The sequence below is a fragment of the Phocoena sinus genome, chromosome 5 (assembly GCF_008692025.1).
Source record: "Phocoena sinus isolate mPhoSin1 chromosome 5, mPhoSin1.pri, whole genome shotgun sequence".
Taxonomy (NCBI): domain Eukaryota; kingdom Metazoa; phylum Chordata; class Mammalia; order Artiodactyla; family Phocoenidae; genus Phocoena; species Phocoena sinus.
This window is the reverse complement of record NC_045767.1, coordinates 62,698,646-62,723,945: the sequence shown is the minus strand read 5'-3', so window position 1 is coordinate 62,723,945 and position 25,300 is coordinate 62,698,646.

Genomic DNA, 25,300 nt, shown 5'->3' with positions numbered 1-25,300 from the left:
CTAGAATTAAAAAAAAAAAAGATGAATGACAGCCACTGGCTTTAGCAAGGCAGAAAGGGAGCAGGACAACAGTGCACACCAGGCTCCATTTCCAGAGAGTATCCCAGCAGGCCCCTGCCCCTCTAACCAATGCCTTAAGATTAGGAGATTAATCTCTGTTACATAAAGTCTGTGTACTTTTCAAATGGCTGCTTCCGTGCTGGGCCCTGGGGTGAGTGAGTCCACGCATGAGCCCTTTGAGAACCATTTCTCAGTTTGCTACAGGCTTTTGGGTCTTGTAGATGTAAACCCTGTTAATTTTCAAAGCTAGATGTTTTGGAGGCTTGTCTCTTAGGTGCACGTCTTAAAAGTTGGGGTGCCTGTTGTGGAGTATAAACCCTCACTCCTCAGAGAGAAGCTCTGGGTATGTGAGTTTTTGCTTCTGATTGTGGGTCATGGCACCAGGGGTGGGATTTATGGCAAGATTATTTATTAGCTTCTTCTACCCATTTCCACGTGACCTTTTTCTCATTTGTCTGATGTTAAGGAGTTGCTCAGCTAGTTTTCAGATTTTTTCCCGAGGAAATTGTTGCATATAGATTTGGTGTATCCACGGAAGGAGGTGAGTTCTGGTTATATCTACATCGCCATAGTGAACTACCTCCATTTTTTTTTTTCTAAAGAAAAGTTGTTAGTGATTTTAACAAAGTAAATGTTATTTTGATCAAGTATTTCTGATAGTTCTTGTGATAGATATTAACTTGAAAATAAGTCTAAATCCATGATTCTGTGCCCTGCAAGTTTCCTAAAGAAGGAAAGATTTTCTTAAAATGATTCCATTTATAACCCCAGCACAGCAGGCTTACTCTATAACTTAGATTTTAAATATTGTATAATTCATCTTGTTTTCTTGAAATGCAAGAAGTCATCTGGAAGTGCCCGAAGCACTTTGGAAGTCAAGAGACATCTTCTAATGTTTGTGATTTTTAAGCTCTCAGACATGTGGCTTTCTAGCCTGCCAGTTCTAATAGAAGAATGGCCCTGACTCAGTATGTCCTTCTGTTAGTTCGCAATAGTCTGTTTAAATTCCTGCTCAAGCTTCTTCAAGTTCCCTTTTCCCAAATTAAGCCAGGAGAGATTTCTACCCTTTCTGACTTCCGTATTAACTTTTCCAACTTCTATAGTTCTGGTGGTTTAGGGGATAACACATTTATGAGCACTTTCACTAGTTGCAGGTCTTGTCGATGGTGAAAAGGAAAGAGCTCACAAACTTTTTCCATAATTGGACACCAACAACAGGTACTTTTCTTTGCTGTTCACCCTAATTGTGAATCCTAAGCAGAATTGCAAAGGCAGTGAAGTTGTTTATGAAAGTCTTCTACATGCACCTTTTTGGAGAGAATCCAATAGATCAATATTAATCACTAGACTTCCAGATCTCTATCCCAATTATGAAACTATCACCTTGGCATGCGTTTCCCTAGAAAGTGTCCTAGGAGTCAAAATTTCTGCTCTCTCCATTCCTTCCAAAATTCACTTGGTGATTGTTTCAGAGGTCTCAAGACCACCCTTAAGGTTGCCGATTCTCTGGAAGATCCACCAGATGTAATAGCAGATTATGCCCAAGGCTAAGTTTAGTACAGAAAAAGGGCAAGAGTAAGAACAATAAGAAGCTATACATTGGGTAGAGTTCAGGGAGGCCAAGCACAGGTTTTTCAATTTCAAGTCCTATCCCATCTGGGGTCATTGTATAGGATGTGCTTTTCCCTGTCTGTAAACTATAAGGACATATTAGGAGACTCTCCTGCAGGAAGGCTTTTATGAAGAGCTGGTCATGTAGCACATCCTGTTACACAACCAGCCATGATAATAAAGCTCGAGACCCCAACAGTGAAACCTGGTACCCATCGTCACTCTTGATGTTTGTGCAAAAGAATCCTGACAAGCTCATGTGGCATGGTCTGTTGCCCCCGGTGTATACAACAGAACTATCAATTATCAACATAATGAGTCTTCTGAGGGCCAAATTCCCAGAGGTTGGCCAAAGATCAGTTGTGGCTCCAGAATCCCTTAGAGACATGCAAGGAGCAAGCAACAAGTCCTGCTGTACTAACCCTCCCCACAGTGCTCTCTTTAGAATCAAGTGCTATTTTTAAAAGATCTGGCAAACAAATTCATGATAAGACAGTTATTCTTAAACATTTGATGAAACTGGGCATTTTATCAGACAAATTTATATGCACATGCAAACACACACACACACACTCACATACACACAAAACTTGGTATAAGCTGTCAGGATTCAAGTGCAAAAAGTCTGTTTGGGAGATGATCCCAGGAAGTGAAGGCAGAGGAGTGTGGAAGTAAGAGAGCTGAAGCCAGGAGACCAATAAAGTATGCATGATCGAGCCAGTGATCACTATGGGCAACTGAAAATCAATCCTGCTGAGGAAATCTGGAGACGGCATACTACCTTCCTCAGAGTTATCCCAACCAGAAACAGACAAATGGAAATGTTTATCCACCAGTCCCCTTCCATTATTTGTCAAGGGCTACTGCTTCTGGGGTTATCAACTTCACAGAACTTCTGGCTTGTTCTATGTGCAAGTCAAATGTGCACAGACAGCTATAACCAAACCTCAGATAAAGTTGCAATTTTTCAAGTAAACTGAGGTGTGTGTGGAAATGGATTCCAAGATGATATGGGCAGGGAACTGGAAATGTCTGCTATATACCCATGCACACAAAAAATTTTAATGCACACGATTTCAGATGGTTTATGTTGTTGTGAATCATAACCATGGATCCCTGGGCCCTAGAGATTAAAATATTCTAATGTATTGCCAAATAAGATTGCATTTAAAATTAAAGCTTTAGGAAGAAACAATGTTTACTATCAATGACTGGGTCACTAGTGGTGGAATGTCACATATCAAATGTGAAAATCAGGGAATCATTTATGAACAATTGAAGCTGTCTAGTATCACCTGCATCATATATTGTAAGCTACTGTGTTTATGGAAGTAATGTGAAATCAGCATTGTCCCCCTTCACCTCCTCAGTAGAGAGCATCATCAGTTCAAAGTTAGCAGTCCAGGGGCAGCACTATTTGTTTTAGCTCCTAACTGAAAACTACCCAGATACCCATAAATAGTACAGTAGATAAATAAATACAAAATTGTATATTCACACAGTGAAATATTATATACTGAGAGTGACCATTCTTCACCTAAATAGAATAATATGGAATCACAAACGTAACTTTGAGTTAATATATAATACATAACCTTTTATTCCACTTATATAAAAAGTATATGGAACAAAAATAATCTACATCATTGGAAAGCAAGATAGTGCTTACTGCTAAGGGCAGTGACCAGAATGGCGATGACAGTGGCTTTGGGATGTCAGTAATACTGTTTCTTGATCTGGGTGCTTATAAAAATGTATCAAGCTGCATATTTACTATTTGTTCACTTTTCTGTTTGCATATTGTGCTTCAATAAAAACATTTAAAACAGTAAGTTAAGGAGTTAGGCTTTGTTCAAATACTATTTCTAGAAAGCCTTGGTGTAGACTGGCGTTAGGAAATAAACTAAAGAAGTTTAATCAGAGTTTTGAAGTTTAAAACCCCAATAGTAAATAGCATTGGCATAAGTATGTTGGGATTTCCCACTACACTCTCTTAATCACCCACCTTGGCTTGGCTCAGTGTAAACGAGGAGAGAAAAGGCGATAAGTTGGTTTTTCATTTTCTCTCCCTGTTTACCTACTTCCCCTTGTCGTTACCACCATTTCTACTTTTCAAGGAAAATAGTGTGGAGCCAGAAGTGAGATTCAAATTCATGTGTGTACATGGAGGTTCTAAAAGATAGAACTTGTGGCTGATGTGTGATTCTGTGCATTTTATGATGCATTTAACATGCAATTGGGTACAAAATACTTAAGGAGTGTCCAAGTTCTACAGTGTGCTTCCATTTAGTTTTAAATGAGATGTTCAGGAGCAATGCAGCATGATGGTTAGCTGTGTGTGCTCTGGAACCCACTACCTGAATACATATCATCTCAGTGATCATTGAATTCTCATTTCTCTATCTATAGAGTGGGATTAATTATATTATTTATGTCATAGTGTTGTTGTGAGGTTTAAATGAAATAAAGCCTATGGAGTCCTGTAACACATACAATTTCGGGGTAAGTGTTCAATAAATACCATTTTTTATTATTTTTCAATACTGGTGGTACTTAATAAAAACAGTATTGAATGTGGAGTCAGCAGTTTAGGCCTTCCTCTTCTGGTCCATAATTTTCTAGCAGTGTGAAATTGTGTATTTAACTACATGCAGTCTCACATTATTCTGCAAACTGATGAATATATGCCAAAATAAGATAAGTATGTGAAAGAATCTAGCTCAGACCTTTGTCACATGGTAAGTCTACATTTTACATTATAAATACAAATTTAACTAGATTAGTAGGGAATTTAATCAGTGTTGGTTCTGTGAACAAATATTTTTATTACTTAATATAAATTTTAAAGCTCTATTGAGATTAATTTTGAGTGTTGTTTTATTATGTATGTTTGAAAAGGGAAAAAATAACTTACTCCATTGACACGAAGCACTTATAAGATAAGCATACCAATTACACCTAAGGAGTATGGCCTCTGAAAATGTGGCTTATAGTAATGAAAATGCTGTATAAATCTAAAGATTTATGGTTAAGATACATTTTCTTTGTCACATAGCAAGGTCAAAATATGGTTCTAAAAGTAAAGGGAAAAATTACATGGTAGAGATTTCAGGGGCTTTACTGTTGTTATAATTGCTCTTTTGAGGTTGTATTTAGAATGACACTAGCATTTTGTTTTAGTCTACCTAGACTGTCTGCCCCTCGCCAACATTCCGGCCATGTGTATCAGTATTCAGAAGAAAGCAAGGGTTTCTTGCAGGAGGGCTTGACTTTGGAGAGAGTGTCAAATCAATCTCAGGTTTGATTCCAAAATATCTGTTGCCAAGCTGCATTTGCTAATGCTGTCATCTAAATCCTGGTGTCCATGGTATCAGTGCAAGGCAAATTTGTCCTTGTTATTGCATGGTCAAAGGCCTCTTTTAAAAGATAGGAGAAAATTAATTAGACTACAAATTTATCCATAAAATAAAAGGAAAGACTACCTGGGCAAAGGGATCTGGAATAGGAAGACTCGTTTTTATTAGGAAATTCCACATTTAGCTCAAGTAGCATAGATTTGTGCAGAAGAGATAATAGTTTGTTATTATCATCTCCAATCTTGCAGGTAGTCAAGGAAGAACTATTATGACTATTTCATCATTACTGATTATACTTATATATTTACTCTATGGCAACATCACCAAATTCAGAGATACTGAGGCTTTTAAATAAAATAAAAATTCAGCCAGTTAGACTCTGGCAGGTCTTAAAAAATAAACAGTTGCTGCATAAAGTCCGTGGAAAACTAAATCAGGAAAGGATTGTCTTACTTTTATTTCAACCATCATAATGGAAATATATGCTTATACAGTTAGAAATGATTTGCCATTGAAAGTACTTAATTTCTATATGCTTTGGCTATCTTACAGCAAGAAGAAAGTTTTTTTAGAATACAGAACATGAAGACATTTTTTTTTTTACTTCAGAACTATTTCATCCCTTTCCCTGACTGTTGACATTTTATGATAAAATGTCATAAAAATAAATTTTGTAGAAGTGAGACGAGATTAACTGAAAAGTTTCCAAACACTTTACCAGTGGGGAAAAATGGCCCTTTAGATTGTACAGTCTTTACAGAAACTGGACAACTGAAGACACAACTAGCATTAGCTCCCACTGGGAAAATAATATAGGCTTTGACATAATATACTGGAGGGAAAATAAGATTTAACTTATGGCAAGTCGTTTTCCATTCTTTAATTCATGACTTATAATAAGAAAAATAGAGGTTGACTATTGTATGCTTCATAGACATCATTCCCTTAAGTGGGTCAGAGAAGAAATATGATTGTGTCTTCTTTATATAATAAGTGCTAAATATAAACACCATAATTAGAAAAATAAGGAAAATTTAATATCTAGCATGTCAAAAATGTTTGAGCAAGTGATGATTCAATCACATAATAAATTCTGTGTAAGGACAGAGGAAAATAAATAGGTCTTTACTTATGAAAATCCTTACACCCTTCACCTCACCGCCAAAGCTCTCAGAATTCCACATGTTTAAGAATAAAGATCACAAAACAATATTGGCGGAATGGAGTCAGCTTGATGAATACAAAATGGTTCTATGGACACATCAAAAGACATTTTAAAAATCTTTGAGAAACAAGTTAAATCTGTATAATTTGATGTTCTTTATTTTTCTCTTACTGCACTCAAATTTTCCACTATCTTTCTTTATAGCCAGCATTTCTAGTGTTTGCAAAGAAAGCATTTAGTTTTTATTTACTTAATAAAAGCTCAGTAGGCAAGATAAGCATTAAGTCTGTTCTTGAAGGAAATGAGTTTGGCAAGAAAAAGGGACAATGTTCTTAGAATGAATGAATTATCCAAATAGGACAGGGAAAATATGGGTGGAATAAAGCTAAATAAAAGCATTGAGGGTTTCCCTGGTGGCGCAGTAGTTGAGAGTCCGCCTGCCGATGCAGGGGACACGGGTTCGTGCCCCGGTCCGGGAAGATCCCACATGCCACAGAGCGGCTGGGCCTGTGAGCCATGGCCGCTGAGCCTGCACATCCGCAGCCTGTGCTCTGCAACGGGAGAGCCCACAACAGTGAGAGGCCCGCGTACCGAAAAAAAAGTATTGAAAAATTTATTAAAGTTGTAATTTCTGAGAACATGCTATGCCCTAAGAACTGTGAAAGGCACCGTGGAGAATACAAATAAAATGCAACAGAGAGAGAGTTTGCTGTCAATTAGTTGTAAACCTCATTGGGTAGACAAATACTGTACCACTTTCTATCATGCAGAGCAGATTTAGTAGTGTCATGATTAATGAATAATATTTTTAACTTCAATAATCTAAGATTACAGTTGAAATTAAATTCGAGCTAGAGTAGTGGACCTGAGTGCCCCTTTAGTAACTACTACTATATCAGAAGGAACTACTCCCACCACCACAACCCTGCCACTTACTAACTGGGTATCTAAATTGCCAGGCACTGTTTTAATTCTTTTACATTCATTAGCCTATTTAATCAATGAAACAAGCCAATTGTGCTGTGGTAGTTATAATTATTACCCCTATTTTCACAAATAAGAAGCCCAGGGTGTAGAGATATTAAAGTAACTATCCCAAGGTTCTGAATATAGGCAGTCTACTGCCTGAAAGGCAAAGGCTAAAGACTGTCAAATTCCCACAACAGTGAAAACTAGTTACCTTGAAGACAAATGAGAATGGAAACACAACTTTCCAAAGTATATGGAATACAGCAAAAGCAGTTCTAAGTGAGAAGTTCACAGTGATACAAGACTACCTCAAGAAACAAGAAAAATCTCTAATAAACCTTTTAAATGTACATTTAAAGAAACCAGAGAAAGAGGAACAAGCACTACAAAGTTAGTGGAAGGAAGAAAATAATAAAGATTAGAGTGGAAATAAGTGAAATAAAGAACAACAAAAACAAAAAAGCAATTGAATAGATCAATGAAGCTAAGAGCTGGTTCTTTGAAAATATAAAACTGACAAACCTTTAGCCAGACTCATAACAGAAAAAGAGAGAGGGCCTAAATAAAATCAGAAATGAAAGAGGAGAAGTTGCAACCAACACCACAGAAATACAAAGAATCATGAGACTACTACAGACAATTGTATGCCAAAAAATTGGACAACCTAGGAGAAATGGATAAATTTCTAGAAGCATGCAATCTTCCAAGACTGCAACAGGAAGAAATAGAAAACCTGAACAGACCAATTATGAGTAATAAAATTGAATCAGTAATTAAAAAAAAATCCAGACAAAAGTTCAGGATGAGACAGATTCATAGGTGAATTATATAAAACATTTAGAGAAAAGTTAATACTTACTCCTTTCAAGCTATTCAAAATAATTGAAGCAGAAGGAACACTTCCAAATGCATTCTACAAGACCAGCATTATCCTGATACCAAAATCAAAGGCCCTAAAAAAAGAAAAAAAGAAAATTACAGGCCAATATCCCTGATGAACATAGATGCAAAAATCCTTAACAAAATATTAACAAACTAAGTTGAACAATACATTAAAAGGATCATACACCATGGTCTAGTGAGATTTATTTCAGGATGGATCAGTATTCACAAATCAATCAACATGATCCACCACATTAACAAAACAAAGTATAAAAATCATACTATCATCTCTATAGATAAAGAAAAAACATTTGACAAAATTTAACATCCATTTACAATAAAAACTGTCAACAAAGTGGATATAGAGGGAACATAACAAAGGCCATATATGACAAACCACAACTAACATAGTATCCAATAGTGAAAAACTAAAAACTTTTCCTCTAAGATCAGGAACAAGACAAAGTTGCCCAATCTCACCACTTTTATACAACATAGTATTGGAAGTCCTAGCCACAGTAATCATACAAGGAAAATAAATAAAATAAAATAAAAAGAAATAAAAGGAAAAGAAGAGGTAAAGCTGTCACTATTTGCAGATGACATGTTACTGCGTATACATAGAAAACTCTGAAGACTTTACCAAAAAAACGGTTTTAAGTAATGAAGTCAGTAAAGTTGTAGGATAGAAAATTAATGTACAGCTATCTTTTACATTTTGATACACAAATAACAAACTATCAGAGGAATTAAGAAAACAATCCTATTTACAGTTGCATCAAAAAGAGTAAAATACTTAGGAATAAATTTAACTAAGGAAATAAAAGACCTGTACTCTAAAAGCTATATGACATTGATGAAAAAATTGAAAACAACCAAATAATTGGAAAGATATCCTGTACACGTGGACTGGAAGAATTAATATTGTTAAAATGTCCATGCTACCCAAAACAATCTACAGATTCAGTGCAATTCCTATCAAAATGCCCATGGCATTTTTCACAGAACTGGAAGAAATAATCCTAAAATTTGTATGGAATAGACAAAACAATCTTGAGAAAGAACAACAAAGCTGGAGGTATTATGACCCCTGATTTCAAACTATCTTACAAAGCTATAGTAATCAAAACAATATGATAATGGAACAAAAACAGACACATAGATCAATGGAACAGTATAGAGAGCCCAGAAATGAATGCATGCTTATATGGTCAATTAATCTATGAGAAAGGAGACAAGAATATACAATAGAGAAATGACAGTTTCTTCAATAAATGGTGTTGTGAAAACTGGGATATTCACATGCAAAAGAATGAAACTAGATCACTTTCTTACACCCTGGGATATTCACATGCAAAGAATGAAGCTGGATCACTTTCTTACACCCATATACAAAAATTAGCTAAAAAGAGATTAAAGACTTAAACGTAAGACCTGAAACCATAAAACCCCTAGAAGAAATATATAGGCAGTAAGCTCTCTAACATCAGTCTTAGCAATATTTTTTGGATCTGTCTTCTGAGACAAGACAACGAAAGCAAAAATTAACAAGAGGGACTTCATCAAACTAAAAAGCTTTTGCATAGCAAAGGAAACAGTTGGCAAAAGGAAAAGGCAACCTACTGAATGGGAAAAAAATATTTACAAATGATATGCCTGATAAGGGCTTAATATCTAAAATATGTTTTAAAAACTCATAAAATTCAATATCAAAAGACATATAATCCAATTTAAAAATGGGCAGTGAAGCTGAATAGATATTTTTCCAAAGAAGATACACAGATATCCAAAAGGCACATGAAAGGATGCTTAACATCACTAATCATCAGGGAAATGCAAATCAAAACCACAATAAGATATCATCTTATACCTGTCAGAATGGCTATTATGAAAAAGACAACAAAAAAAAAACAAGTTTTGGTGAAGTTATGAAGAAAAGGGAACCCTCACACACTGTTGGTGAAAATGTAAATTGTTACAGCCACTATGGAAAACAGTATGGACGTTTCTCAAAAAATTAGAAGCAGAACTACCATATGATCCAGTAGTTTCACTTCTAGGCATTTATCTGAGGAAAATGAAAACACTAATTCAAAAAGATATATGTACTCCAATGTTCAGCATTATTTACAATAGCCAAGATATGTGTCCATTGATAAATGAATGGATAAAGAATATGTGGTGTATATATACACAATGGAATTTTACCCAGCCATAAAAAGAATAAAATCTTGCTGTTGGCAACAACAAAGAGGGACCTAGAGGGTATTATGCTAAGTGAAATAAGTCACACAAAGACAAATATGGTATGATTTCACTTTATGTGGAATCTAAAGCCAAAACAAACTAACAAAAAACAGAAACAGACTCATGGATACAAAGAACAAACTAGTGGTTGCCAGAGAAGTGGGATGCGGGGGAATCAGTGAAATAGGTGAAGAGGATTAAGAGGTACAAACTTCCAGTTATAAAATTAATAAGTGATGGGGATTTAATGTCCAGCATAGGGAATATAGTGACTAATATTGTTATAACTTTGTATGGTGACAAGATGGCAACTAGACTTATCATGGTGATCATTTTCTAATGTATAAAAATTATCAAATAATTATGTTTAAATTGATGTTTGCCTCTCTTAGCAAAAGCAGATGTCTGAAGTTGTTATATAGGCATGGAGTTATAGATTTAAATCAAATTTTTAGCATTGTTCAATCTAGTGTTTTTGAGATGTAGTTTTTACTGGACCATGGCCCCTTACCTGAAGGTCCTCCTTTTTCCATTTGAACTACCAAGGGCTGTAGTTATAAAGATCTCCCCAAACTCTAAGAAACTGCAAAGTGAAAATCACCCTCTATCTCTCTTTTTGAAGATTTCAAAACCAGACGTCCTGCCGCTCCAATTTTCACTTTCCATCCCGTATGAAAATGTAAGAGAAGTAGGGAAGTGATTGGAATAAGTGTCTCTCAATTCACTGGAAAGTTTGGAGAAAAAACAAAAACAAAAACAAAAAAAACCCCAGACATTCAATTGAGTTTAATCATGCGAAATTTGATTTTTTTGAAAAAGTCATGACTAAAATTAGAAAAGTTGTTGGAGTTGAGCTCTACTATATGTTGTTCTCTGAAATGCCCCCAACTTGACAAATTTGGACCAATAAATAGAATAACATATTATTCACTTGTCAGCAGTTTAGGCTGTGCAGTTAGACAAAATGATTTTTGTAAACCTTACTTCATCACTGATCAATTGTCTGAGTGCTTCTTTTATAAAGTAGGGTTAATAATAGTGTCTCTATCATAGGAGATTGAGAATTAAATATATCTAATTAATATATCTAAAGCATATATAAAACATGCTATTTGATACATGGTAACCATTCAACAACCATTAGTTATTATCATATATATTTTAGAGAAGAATATTTTATATTTACCTACATTAAACATGTTTTAATATAATTTTTCTTTCATTTTTTTAAAATAAAGAGGAAGTTTGTCAATTGTTTAATCTGAGATTATTCCCTTTCTATTACTTTGCTGTTCAAATATTCCCTTTTGTGTTAAATGACAGTGATAGGATTACTTAGTGGCAGTCATTTTTATTCTAGTATCCTTATCTGACAAAAATAAATATTGAGGTAAGAGGAGAAATAAGAGAAAGAAAGGCAGGGCTGCTAATAATATGATGCCCTAGAAGTCGTGAAGGAATAAGTTTCGAAATGTAAAAATAATTGAAAGCATCAAGGGCTGCTAGGAGAGGTTAGAGGATAAAAAAATTAGAAGAGACTAGTTTTACCAATAGATTTTTCTAAAATTACTCTCAGAATTTTAAACAATTAAAAGAACTCAATTCCTTCTCTGTCAACTGACAAATCTGATGGAATAAAAGTTGGACAAAAACAAATTCAGCATTTTGCACCTAAACATTTATAGAAGGTTTTTATGTATATCCATTAGAATTTAGGAAAAAACTATGTGCATAGCTTACATTTCCTAATTAAGCAATGCGTTCAATGAGGCTATCAGTGGCTTATTAGTTGGATTAATTACAGCAGCTGCCCCCTCTTCATTTTACCAGATGTTGTAGGTTCTCCATAAGCTTTGTGGATTGTGTGGGCAATTAAGTAATAAAAAATACATCATTAAGTAATTATAATTTTCTGTATTTTCATGTGTCAACAGAGAGATACTCTCTGATTATATATATACAGGACATTACTTAATTATTTACAAAAACACAGAATTTTGTATAGTCCTAGGGGTATATCGACTTTCATGGGATCTAGTTAGCTCTTAAATTAACTAAATTTTAAAATTTTATTTGAGTTAAAAAATCAGTTCATTTAACTCTTAGTCAAATATTTACATGTGGTGTTTTAGATGTTTTTTCCCATACTCAGCTCATTGCTAACATTTAAGTATTCGATTCAACAAACTGAATTTAGTAATTAATACATGTAAAATTCTAATGTAATCTCTTTGGGAAAATTCCAAGATAAGTAAGACATGGTCAGTGATCTTAAAAAGCATTTATTAGGATGAAGTCAAGGCAAATTAGAGGAGTAAAATTGTTGGAGTATGTTTAGATTCCCTGTAACTTCAATATATATAAGCCAGGTCCAAAAATGTAGACATGAAAATGACAGCAGTAGCAGACATTTATTACATTTACTTTTATTGTGACCACAGTATAGTCAAAGGCAGGCCATACATATTTACATCTTAAAGGAGTTTTCATACAATAGTCTTAACAGTATTTCCAAAGCTGCAGGCTTTTGCCTGCAATCAGTCTTGGTACACTGGTCTGAACCTGATTCAATATGATGGGTTCCCTTCTTATCACTTTCCTGAAATGGTGCTTGTTCTCTACACATTCATAAAAGGTGATGTTCTTTTTTTAGGGATTTCATTCTGCTTCTTCAAATTGAAACTGATGCCTGAATTTTGTCTTTTCAATTTCAATTGTGTCTTTTGTCAATTTTATCAGTAGAAAAATTTCTTAGCTGTGCTAAACTAACTGATATTCTCTTTACCGCATATCAAGTATTAACCAACACTAAATAATTTAGCCATTAATCATAAGATGAATTTGGATGGTTCTTCAAATGTTTAAAAATAACTTTCTAAATTGGCCAGTTAAATATAATTGGGGGATCTTATTTTCAGTGTTCATATTATGCTTACTAATACAAAATATTTAATATTTTTTCTAAGAGGAAAAAACTTCTGATGACTTTAATATCCTTTCCTTCAGAAAGCCCATTTAGAAATAGTTTATAACAAGTAAATTAATCTCAAGAGAAAAGAAGAATATGTAAAAGTTGCTTAGTCTTCTCTGGGGAAAATGATTATAAAATAAAAATGGGTCTGACACTCTGCAAAAACTGTCTAAATCCATCCAGATTTGAAGAAGGGAGAAAGCAACAACCAAAGAAAGATACATTATGGCATACCATACTTTCGATGAAACTTACAGTAGTGGTTTCTAAACTTGTTAAAAGAGGTGGCATAAAAGGAATCAGAGTCTTGGATTTAGGGAAGATAGGAGAGAAGCTTGATGACAATGACAGTTACCAGCAATAAGAAAAAGCAAGTCACTTTTTCATGACTTTCTACTCTCACCTTTGAAGTAGAGTCTTCTAAGAGTTCCAGGTAGATTTCTGACTGTGAGAACACTTTTTAGTAATGTATATCCAAGATATTTCCCTTGATATATTTATTCTACAGCTATAAAATGTGAGGGATCTTTTTATAAAGTTCTCTTCTAAGTGTTCTGTAAGATTTTCCAAGTTACAGTTAGTAATTAAATGTGGCTCTTCTAAAGCATGTCTACAGATACTTTAATACTCTTTACCTTCAATAGGTGAAGTTAATTCCTCTCTGTTTCAATATAGCAGAAGTTATAGGCTGTCCCTGTTGACATTAGTTTTCTTCGAATTTTTTCTCTCATATTATTTTATTTTTACTCTTTTAAAACTACCCCTTAATAACTTGTTGCTAGTAATTTTTAACAGTATGAATTCTAAAAGCAAACAGAATTCATTAGGTTTTAAAAAGACTGATCACTGTCTTAACTGTGTTCTCTCATTCTGTCTGTCTCAAAGCACACGCTGTAGGGGAAGCCAGCTGTCACATTCTGAGGTACTTCTAAAGAGGGGGGAACTGGCTGCCAAGTTGTGAGGTTACTCAAGCAGCCAAAGAAAAGACCATATGACAAGCCTGCCAGCACCACATGAATGAAGTTAGAAGCATTTCTTTTGAGACCTGCTAACAGCTGTGTCAACCAGCTAGGAAGTAAATCTTTCAGTCCAACCTGAGATGACCACAGCCCTGGCTGAGAGCTTGGCTGCAAGCTCAAGAGAGACTCTGAGCCAGAATCACTCAGCTAAACCACTCTTGGATTTCCACAGAAACTATGAGATAAGAAATGTTTGTTGTTTTAAGCCACTAAGTTTACTGTAAGTTATTATATGATAGATAACTATTACATTGAAAAATTAAAATGATAAGGAAGGCATAACTTTTTGTGTCACAGATTTATGTTTTTTTCAAGTATGGCTCTCAAGTAATATTTATACTTTAATGATATAGTTATTATTCTGTTATATTTTACTGAGTCAGAAGTTTTAAAATAACATTTAGCTGATCTTTACTTGGTAGCCAGTATTTAATTGGTATTGAATGAAAATACCTTTTTCTTGACATTTGTAGAAAATCACCCTGACTTACAGTGGTGCCCCCTGAATTATAAGCAGTAGCCTCCAAATTAGCTAAACTCAAAAGAGATATATGTAATCCATTATTTTATTTGATTCAAATGGTAGCATATTTGTTAGTGTTTAATAATTATCAAAGGAAACTGAAAACAATTTTAAGGTAGTGGGATATTTAAGTTTAAATTTCCTGTCAAATGTGACTTGATGTAGATCTGTGTTATGAACCAGCAGGACACAATTTTAATCAAATTTAATTTAAGTGCTTTCTCTGCATATGAGTCATGAGAAAAAAGTAGTTTTAGGTCACTTTTATTGTAAAGAAAATAACACTGAGACTTACAGAAATGAATAGTCCACAGTCACCTGAATGAACAAACACACCAAATTAGTCAATTATATCTCAATAAAATTTAAGAACATATATTTATGGACAGTGAATTAGAATTATGTAGTTACTAAATTTTTAGATAGGAGGGATATTAAGGAACTTTTCAAACTTTCTTTTAATTTTAAAATACCACAGGGAGATGAGAGATCTCAATTAATTGTGCTCCTCTGACTGGGCTCATTGAGGTACCTCAAAGGAGAAAATCAAATTCCTATTACTGAAGTGTCTACTGAACATTTTCTTCTTCATTTCTCTTCATGTGGGGTAAATTAAAAATAGGAGGGGTGACTTGTCAAGCGAGTAACTTATTATCCCAAGGGACTTAATATATTTATTTAAAATCTCTATATTGATAAGAATCTTTTTAAAAATTTTTATTGGCATATAATTTACAATGTTGTGTCAGCTTCAGGTGTACAGTAAAATGAATCAGTTATACATATACATATATCCACCCTTTTTAAAACTCTTTTCCCATATAGGCCATTACAGGGTATTGAGTGGAGTTCCCTGTGATATATAGTAGGTCCTTATTAGTTATCTATTTTTTATATAGTAGTGTGTGTATAGCTATTGTCAGTGTGTTTGTCAACATAATAATAAGATCCCAATATTCCATCTCTAAAATATTTTAAGTGACAGAGAATGGCCAAGGTTAAGCATTATTCTCTTTAGAGACATTCCAATTTTAGAAACACTTCCAGGGGACAGACATAAAATAGCCTTATTCTGATCAACCATACGCAGATAATTTTCTTTAGCACTGGGCACCAAAGTATTAAAATATAGACCACTAGCAACCCAGATGACACTGAGGGGAGAGTGATCAGGATAGGAATGGGCTCACATCATGTCATTTGGACATCACTAAATTTACTGGAGAAGTTTTAAGTAAGAAACAAAAACTACTTATGCTCCAGAGGGGAGCAGTATTGGAGCAAGAGGGGCTGGGGCTTCAGCATGGGTCTGGGTGCAAGATGTGGCAGTCCCAGCCCCAATCAGATTTTGGGACTGCTCCTGACGTACTGCCTGCATAAGTGTCAATATTGGCTGCCCAGCCCCATTTAGATGACATTCTCCATATAAGCTGGCTCTGTCCCTTATAATTTAGCCCTCCCCTCGGCAGTGGCAGCCCTCACCCTAGTGTGGAGCTGTGTTGTGCAGCAAGCGGGGCCAGGTGGTGCACTTGGCTCAGGCTGGGGGGTGTGCCCAGGTGATCACAGGAAACAGGCCACAGTCCCATACAGGTTCAGTTTGCTTCCTCCACCTTGTTTTGGGAGTAAGAAAGCACGTGCATGCTCTTCATGAGCAGAGTAGGTTTCTTACATACCTCCTGTTAGTCTTACTTGTTTGCAGACCAGTCAAGAGGACTCATCTTCCCAGTGTTGGACCCCAAAGCTGGGGCACCCAATATTGTGTTGAACTACTCACTCCCGAAGGAGGATCTCCACCCATGTAATCCCCTGCCTATTCTGTGTCCCCTCCTGGGGTACAGATCCTGACCTGATTGCTTTACTTCCCCTTCTACCCAATTCCATATGGATGTTTCTTACAGCTTTGGTTGCACAAATCCTTCTGCCAATGTCCAGTTAGTTTTCAGTGGGAATTGCTCCAGATGTAGATGCATTTTTGATGTGTTCCTAGGGGGAGATGAGCTCTGAGTCCTTTTACTCGACCATCTTGACCTCCTCCCTAGTTGTTTTTGTTTTCTTCAGATAAACAGCCAGGAGTGGGATTGCTAGATCATATGCTAGATCTACTACTTTTAGTAGAACTAAAAGAGGTTCTACTTTTAACCTTTTGAGGTACCTCTATACTATTTTCCATAGTGGCTGCACCAATTTACATTCCTATCAACATTGTACAAGGGTTACCTTTTCTCCAAATCCTCTCCAAAATTTGTCATTCCTTGTCCTTTTGATAATAGGCATTCTAACAGGTATGAGGTGATATCTATTGCGATTTGCATTTCACTGGTGGTTAATGATGTTGAGCATCTTTTCATGTGTCTGTTGGCAATCTGTATGTCTTCTTTGGACAAATGCTTATTTAGATCCTCTGCCCATTTTTTAATTGGATTATTTGGGTTTATTTTGCTATTTACTAGTATGAGTTCTTTCTGTATTTTCAATTTTAATCCCTTGTCAGATAAATGACTTGCAAATATTTTCTCTCATTCAGTAGGCTGCCTTTTCATTTTGTTGATGGTTTCCTTTGCTGTTCAGAAGCTTTTTAGTTTCATATAGTCCCACTTGTTTATTTTTGCTTTTGTTGCCTTTGCTTTTGGTGTCAAATCCAAAAAACCATGACCAAGACCAATGTCAAGTTGCCTATAGCCTATATTTTTTTTCCTAGGATTTTTATGGTTTCAGGTGTTACATTCAAGTCTTAATCCATTTTGAGTTAATTTCTGTGTACAGTGTAAGATAGTAATCCATTTTCATCCTTTTGCGTATGGCTATCCTGTGTTACTTTTTGTAACCTACTTTGTATCTTAGAATTATATGATGATCTTATTCCCAAATTCTTCATAGTTAGGGACATTTTCTTTTTTAAGTATAACTCTGCTTAGAGTCAGAATTCAATGTTTAGTTGTTGAATTGGATTTAGGTAGTAAAATTCCACATTAAAATTAATCTTTTGAGAGTAATAGAATTTTTACTCTGATAGATTGTGAATTCATATTCCTTATCACAAACTGCTTGATTCAGAAGGGTTTTTACTTAAACTACATGAGTCAAAAAATGGTTGTTCTTTACATAGGACGTTTGCAAAAATTATTCTCTTCTCCAACAGCTATTAAACTGTAAATAGCATTACTGTGTACCTACCAGGCAGTATGGATTCAAATAGATTAAAAAAATAAGGTGAAAATAAATCCCTTTCTAGTATTTATCAGGCTAAAATCTAAATTAGTTCCACCTTAGGTGTGTAAGGATTATTGAAGGTTGTTTCTATTGAAAAAGGCAAAAGAGCACTAGGGAGACAAGGGATATTTTGAAAATGGGTGAAGACAACAAAGGAAATGTTATGAAGAATTTTTCTCTAATTTATCTGTAAGTATATTAATAAGATGGAGATTAAATTAGTGTTGAGAAAAACTGAAGTATTTACAGTTTAATCAGTAACAAGTAAAATAATAAACTTGATGATTCTCAGCTTGAAAAGTATATCACATTTCTCTGTAAGGTGATCTCTAGGCCAGCTTGATATGCTCCCTCATTTTGAATTATTAAAGTATAGTTAATAACCTTTCTCATGAGGTTTGCTTAATTCTTTTTAGTGTATTGGAGCTTGACATTTTGTGGAAACTGGGTATTGATGTATTTGCAGTTGGATCAGAATTTGGCAGTGCTATTCTCTCACATTTATTTTTAAATTTATAATATGTGAATTTCCATAGGGGTGGGAAAGATGCCTGTTAAAGAGAAACTAGAATTAAGACCCCATTTCTTCCTATACAAAACCTAGACTATTTCAGTTGAAAAAAATCCAGCATGTCCCATTAATCAGAGTGGCTTAAGTCCATATTATGAAAAAGAACAACTGTGGTTTTTGAGGAGAATTCTCCAGAAAGAATCCATGGTATGAGTACTTGTAGTGTATTTCTCTATCTTTTCCTCCTTCTCCTGGAATCAAACAAAATAATAAGAGAAATTTAAAAATTAATAAACTAAATTTTGCAGGTTTCACTTTCAAAGGTCAGAAATAGCTGAAACTAGTTAAGCCATAGTGGGAAGAGTAATGGAGAACGTCAAGGGTTCCTGGGGCAGCAAAGCTTAGAGAATAATGCCAGAATTCATTCCCTAGTTATGAAAGATTTACTCTGGAGAGCTATAGCAATATCCCAAATTTATAACAACCATACCAAGAGCTGAAGTGAGCAAGAATGAGATGGCGCAGAAACAGAATGTAGGAAAGGAGAGGTGGATGTGCAAAGGGTATGGAGAGACGCTAGTATCGGTAGACATCCCCAAACACCACAAGACATACAAGTACGTGTGGAAGCTCAAAATTTACCTTGCAGATCATAGTTGTGTCCATTATGAAAGTTTTTGAGAGACTGGGGGATGACAGTGCTAGAGGCAAAAACTATCCAGGGGTCTTCCCTGGCGGTCCAGTTGTTAAGCCTTCACCTTCCAATGCAGGGGGTGTAGGTTCAATCCCTGATCAGGGAGCTAAGATCCCACATGCCTCGCAGCCAAAAAACCAAAACTTAAAACAAGAAGTACTGTAACAAATTCAATAAAGGCTTTACCGCATAGCACAGGGAGATCAGCTCGGTGCTTTGTGACCACCTACAGGGGTGGGATAGGGAGGATGGGAGGGAGGTGCAAGAGGAAGGAGATATGGGGATATATGTATATGTATAGCTGATTCAGTTTGTTATAAAGCAGAAACTAACACACCATTGTAAAGCAATTATACTCCAATAAAGATGTTAAAAACATAAATAAATAAAAATAAAGGCTTTACAAAAATGGTCCACGTCAGAAAAAAAAAAACTATCCTGGATGTGGTTAGAATCAGAAAATAGAAGAGGTGGGCTAAATACTGTCTCTGTGGCAGCAGGGGAAACAGGAGCCCCTTCTTTAGAAAACCTGAAAGATTAATCAGGTCTTTCCTCTCACCACTGATATATAGCAATAACTTCAGAAAAATCAAAGGTAACAACAAACAAACAAACAAACAAAAACAACCCCCAAACCCCAAAACACACATACACAAAAACAACTGGTACTTCAAAGTACAACGAAAAGAAAATCTTAAAAAAAAGATTTTAAGACCCAATTATATCTTATCTAGAAGAAACCCACTTGAAATACAAACTCAGATAGACTAAAAGTAAAGGATGGAGAAAGATATAGCATGCTAATATTAACCGAGAGATTGCTGGAATAGCCATATATATATGTAAATCAATTTCAAATATATATATAGTTGATTTACAATATTATATTAGTTTCAGGTGGAGACCATAGTGATTCAGTATTTTTATAGATTATATTCCATTAAAAGTTATTGCAAACTAATGGCTATAATTCCCTGTGCTATATAATATATCCTTGTTAAGTATCTATTTTATATATAGTAGTTTGTACCATAGCCTCACCTTTCCCCTCAGCCTTTCCTCTCCCCATTGGTAACCACTAGTTTGTTTGCAATATCTGTGAGTCTGTTTCTGTTTTGCATATATATTCATTTGTATTATTTTTTAGATTCTACATATAAGTGATATCATACAGTATTTGTCTTTGTCTGACTTATTGCACTAAGCATAATATTCTCTAGGTTCATCCACGTTGCTGCAAATGTCAGAATTTTATTCTTTTTTCTGGCTAATATTCCATTGTATGTGTGCATAAGTTTTGCATTGCAAAACCTAAAATAAAAACACTATTTTCAAAATAAAAAGATGAAAAATAAATTGTGAACAAATATTTAAATTCATATCACAAACAATGCTAATATGTAAAGAGCTCTTAGAAATACATAAGAAAAATTAAAGAATATGAATAGACAGTTAAAAGAAAGTGAAATACAAATGGTTTGGAAACATATGAATGGTGTTCAACTTTATTCCTAGGAAGAGAAAATGTGAATTAAAATTACCCTAAGATATTGCTTTCTACCTGCCCAACTGGAAAAAAAAATGCTTGAGAATTCACCTTGTTGATAAGGCTTGTAGAAACAGATAGTCTCAATCATTGATGGTATTAAAGTTGGTTTGTGCAATTTCTGTGGGGGTATATTTGACAACATATAAATTTACATGGGCATAGACTTTTCAATCCAGCAACCACAATTTAAGTAATTAATTTTTCCTATAGATATAACTAGATATATGTGAAATGATTTATGTTCAAGCTTATTGAAGAACTGAGACATTGCTTATCATATCAGCAGATTAAAAACAACCTAAATGTCTATCGACAGGGAATGAGTTAGTTAAATAAATTATAATATGTACATCTATACAATGGGATACTTTGCAATTGTTAAAAAAAAAAGAATGAAGAAGCTATCTATAAACTGGTGTGAAAAGATCTTCAAAATATAAGAAGTAAAACTGCACAGAAGTATGCATGGTATATCTGTCATGAAAAGGGGAAAATAAGACTATATATTTATAGCTTTTTCATATTTGCATTAAAAAAATCTGGAAAAATATGCACAAAACTTGTAACAGTGATTACATATTTGGAGAGATAAGGAAATAAAGCATGACAGACTTTTTTGAACCACAGGTATTTAGTGCCTAATTCATTTAAAAAGTATTAAATATCACATAAAAGAGGGTACAATATGGGATGGACGTCCTTGCCTCAGCATCAATACCCAGGTGTTTGGGTCCAGATACAACCGTAGATGCTAAGGCTCACCAACATCATCTACTCAGCTCACCCTAGTTCCATCTAGGTAGAAAATGGTTGAATGTGATAAATAAAAAGAACTATGTTTCAATTTGCATTCCCACCAACAGTGCAAGAGGGTTCCCATTTCTTCACACCCTCTCCAGCATTTATTGTTTGTAGACTTCTTGGTGATGGCTACTCTGACCAGTGTGAGGTGATACCTCATAGTAGTTTTGATTTGCATTTCTCTGATGATTAGTGATGTTGACCATCCTTTCACGTGTTTGTTGGCAATCTGTATATCTTCTTTGGAGAAATGTCTGTGTAGGTCTTCTGCCCATTTTGGGTTGTTTTTTTTTTGATATTGAGCTGCATGAGCTGCTTGCATATTTTGGAGATTAATCTTTTGTCAGTTGCTTCATTTGCAAAGGTTTTCTCCCATTCTGAGGGTTGTCTTTTCATCTTGTTTATGGTTTCCTTTGCTGTGCAAAAGCTTTTAGTTTATTAGGTCCCATCTGTTTATTTTTGTTTTTATTTCCCTTTCTCCAGGAGGTGGGTCAAAAAGGATCTTGCTGTGATTTATGTCATAGAGTGTTCTGCCTAAGTTTTCCTCTAAGAGTTTGATAGTTTCTGGCCTTACATTTAGGTCTTTAATCCATTATATGGAGGTTCCTTAAAAAACTAAAAATAGAACTACCATATGACCCAGCAATCCCACTACTGGGCATATACCCTGAGAAAACCATAATTCAAAAAGAGTCATGTACCACAATGTTCATTGCAGCACTATTTACAATAGCCAGGACATGGAAGCAACTGAAGTGTCCAATGACAGATAAATGGACAGAAGAAAATGTGACACATACATACAATGGAATATTACTCAACCATAAAAAGAAACGAAATTGAGTTGTTTGTAGTGAGGTGGATGGACCTAGAGTCTGTCATACAGAGTAAAGTAAGTCAGAAAGAGAAAAACAAATACCGTATGCTAACACATATATTTGGTAACACATATATATGGAATCTAAAAAAAAAAGGTTCTGATGAACCTAGGGGCAGGACAGGAATAAAGATGCAGACGTAGAGAATGGACTTGAGGACGCGGGGAGGGGGAAGGGTAAACTGGGATGAAGTGAGAGAGTAGCACGGACATATATACACTACCAAATGTAAAATGGATGGCTAGTGGGAAGCAGCTGCATAGCACAGGGAGATCAGCTCAGTGCTTTGTGACCACCTCGAGGGGTGGGTTAGGGACAGTGGGAGGGACACACAAGAGGGAGGGGATATGGGGATACATACATACATATAGCTGATTCACTTTGTTATACAGCAGAAACTAACACACCATTGTAAAGCAATTATACTCCAATAAAGATGTTAAAAAGAAAAAAAGAACTATGTTTTCAAAGATTTGTAACTCTTGGGATCCAGACAGTTTTGATTTGCAGTGCCCCTAATTGAATGTGACATTTGAAAGAGAATACTAATAGTCCCTTATGACTCAAAAAAAAAAAAAACAAAAACATTTTGACTGGCCATAAATCTCTAAAGACCAACTAGGAGGGGAAATGAGGGGTTACTAGATCAACAGAGATGATAAAGGCAGCATCTCTGGGGCTTGCTAAGCTTTAACAAGTCATAAATCAAATTCTTGTTTTAAGGTCTATAAAAGCAATATATGCTGGTCCCTGGTGTCCAGTGGGAAGGGATAAGTTTTACAGGCCACACTTCTGCTGGATTAATTCCAGAGCACCCTCATACTGAAAGCCCCCTCACATAGCAGCCCTTGACACTGGAAGCAGTCACGATTATCCTATGGAGACACTCTGGGGTCAAGAGTGGTAGATATCAATCTGGAAGGGAACATAAATAATTATGTATGCCCTATAGGCCATACAGCACCAACGAAAACAAATGGATTCAAAGTAAAAGAGTATAAAGAAACTGAAGGAGTTTTCCTGAAACTGAAGGACACCTCAGCCAAGGACTGACTATTAGGCAGGTAGGGGATTAAAGCCATGAAAGAGAAGTGACCAACTGGTAAGCACTGGCCACGGGATGCCTGAAAGTTGGATTGCAAAAATGGTCTCAATTGTCCACAGCTCCCTGTATTCTCACCCTTTGTAATAGAACTCTGCAACTCTACCTCTCAAAAACAGGAGTCTGTTAATCCAGCCCTTGCACCTGGGCTCACCTGATGGTTTCCTTTGATCAACAGAGTGTGGTAGAAGTGGCAATGAGCCAGTTTCAAGTACAGATCTCCAAAGACCTTGTGTACTTTCACTCTCTCTCTTGAAATTCTGTCGCTGCCATGAGAACAAGCTGTATTAAACTTCTAGATGAGAAACCACTTAAAGCAGAGATGAGTCACTCTAACTAAAGCCATCCTAAACCAGCCAGCCCCCAGTCAACTCACAGGCTAGAGTCAGTCCTGACTCAGATCAGCAGAGCTGCTCAGCCACCTCTTCAGTTCATGAGAAGTAATAAATGGTAGTTGGTTTGTTGTTTTTTTAAGCTACTGTGTTGGGGTTTTTGGCTACCTAGCAGTAAATGATGATACAGGAGATTTGAGCATTCAGGATAGAAAAGAAGGGAGGGAGTGGAACACCCAAGATTATTCATACTTATTTAATAAGTACGTCTTAGAAAGTTTTATTTTCCCTCCCCAGTGGTTAAATGCTGGTAGTAAAATAGGAGTTAATCATCTCATCATTGAGGTCATAATAATTAATTTACAATCTAGTGACATCATGCCTATTGGGGCTGGCAATAACAACTTCAGTCCTCAAATTACTAAGCATTTTCACAACTGTTGTCTCGTCTTTCCCTTACCAGTTAGGGAATGAGTTTAGGAAATTTAACAGACCTCATTAGAATAAAGCAGTCTATAGGGGCAGAGTTTGGTCAGCATTTGTATTTTGTGATTCCAAATTCTAATGGTGCAAAGGAAAATGAAGAAATTGGTACATGATATATCTCAAACTCTTATTATCCTGAAAGTTTCTAAAGGGTGGTAGCAGAATCTTACTCATCTATGCCATGTTTATCCAAGCTTCACTGTTTACTTGTAAGGTTGGGAATATTATTTAAACCCTTGTGCTTTAGTTCCCTCAACTATAAAATGTAAATATTTTCATTATAAATGACTTATTGTGAAAATTAAATAATGTAATACATGTAGAGCAATTTGATCAATGTCTGGCATATAGTCAGCACTAAATAAATGTCACTGTAATAGTATTTGTATAAAATAATCAAAGGCTGGCACAGATTACATGATAATTAAAAATTAGCAGAAACCAGTAAATATCAAAGTAATCATTTCTCCTTTAAACTTGTCAACTTGAAGTGTTTTTGCTGTGTTAGACTAAGGGGACATTTCTTCAAACATGGCTGCTAAATTCTTTAAATGTTTTGATTAAAAATAACTCATTCTCTTATTGCTTTTAATCTTTGATGTAATGATTAAGATTCTGTGGAAACTCCACCATTGAGAAGTGAATGAAAACAGAGATTGCCTCTCCTAATTCAGAGTACATAAATAAATGTAATAAATAGCACCTTGCCTACTGACATAATTGCTACTTTTCATTCCGGAATAGAAGTTTAGAAATGAAATATAAGAGATAATCTTCGTCAGAAGGAAATTGTAAATATAGATTTTGTCATCAAAGTGCCAAAACAAACCAGGCAATTCAACAAAAGTTTCAGTCATCTAGACATCTTTCCAGCTTGTTGTCAAATATCCAGACTGAGATTTGCACTGACAGGGCTACCTTTTAACTGAATTTA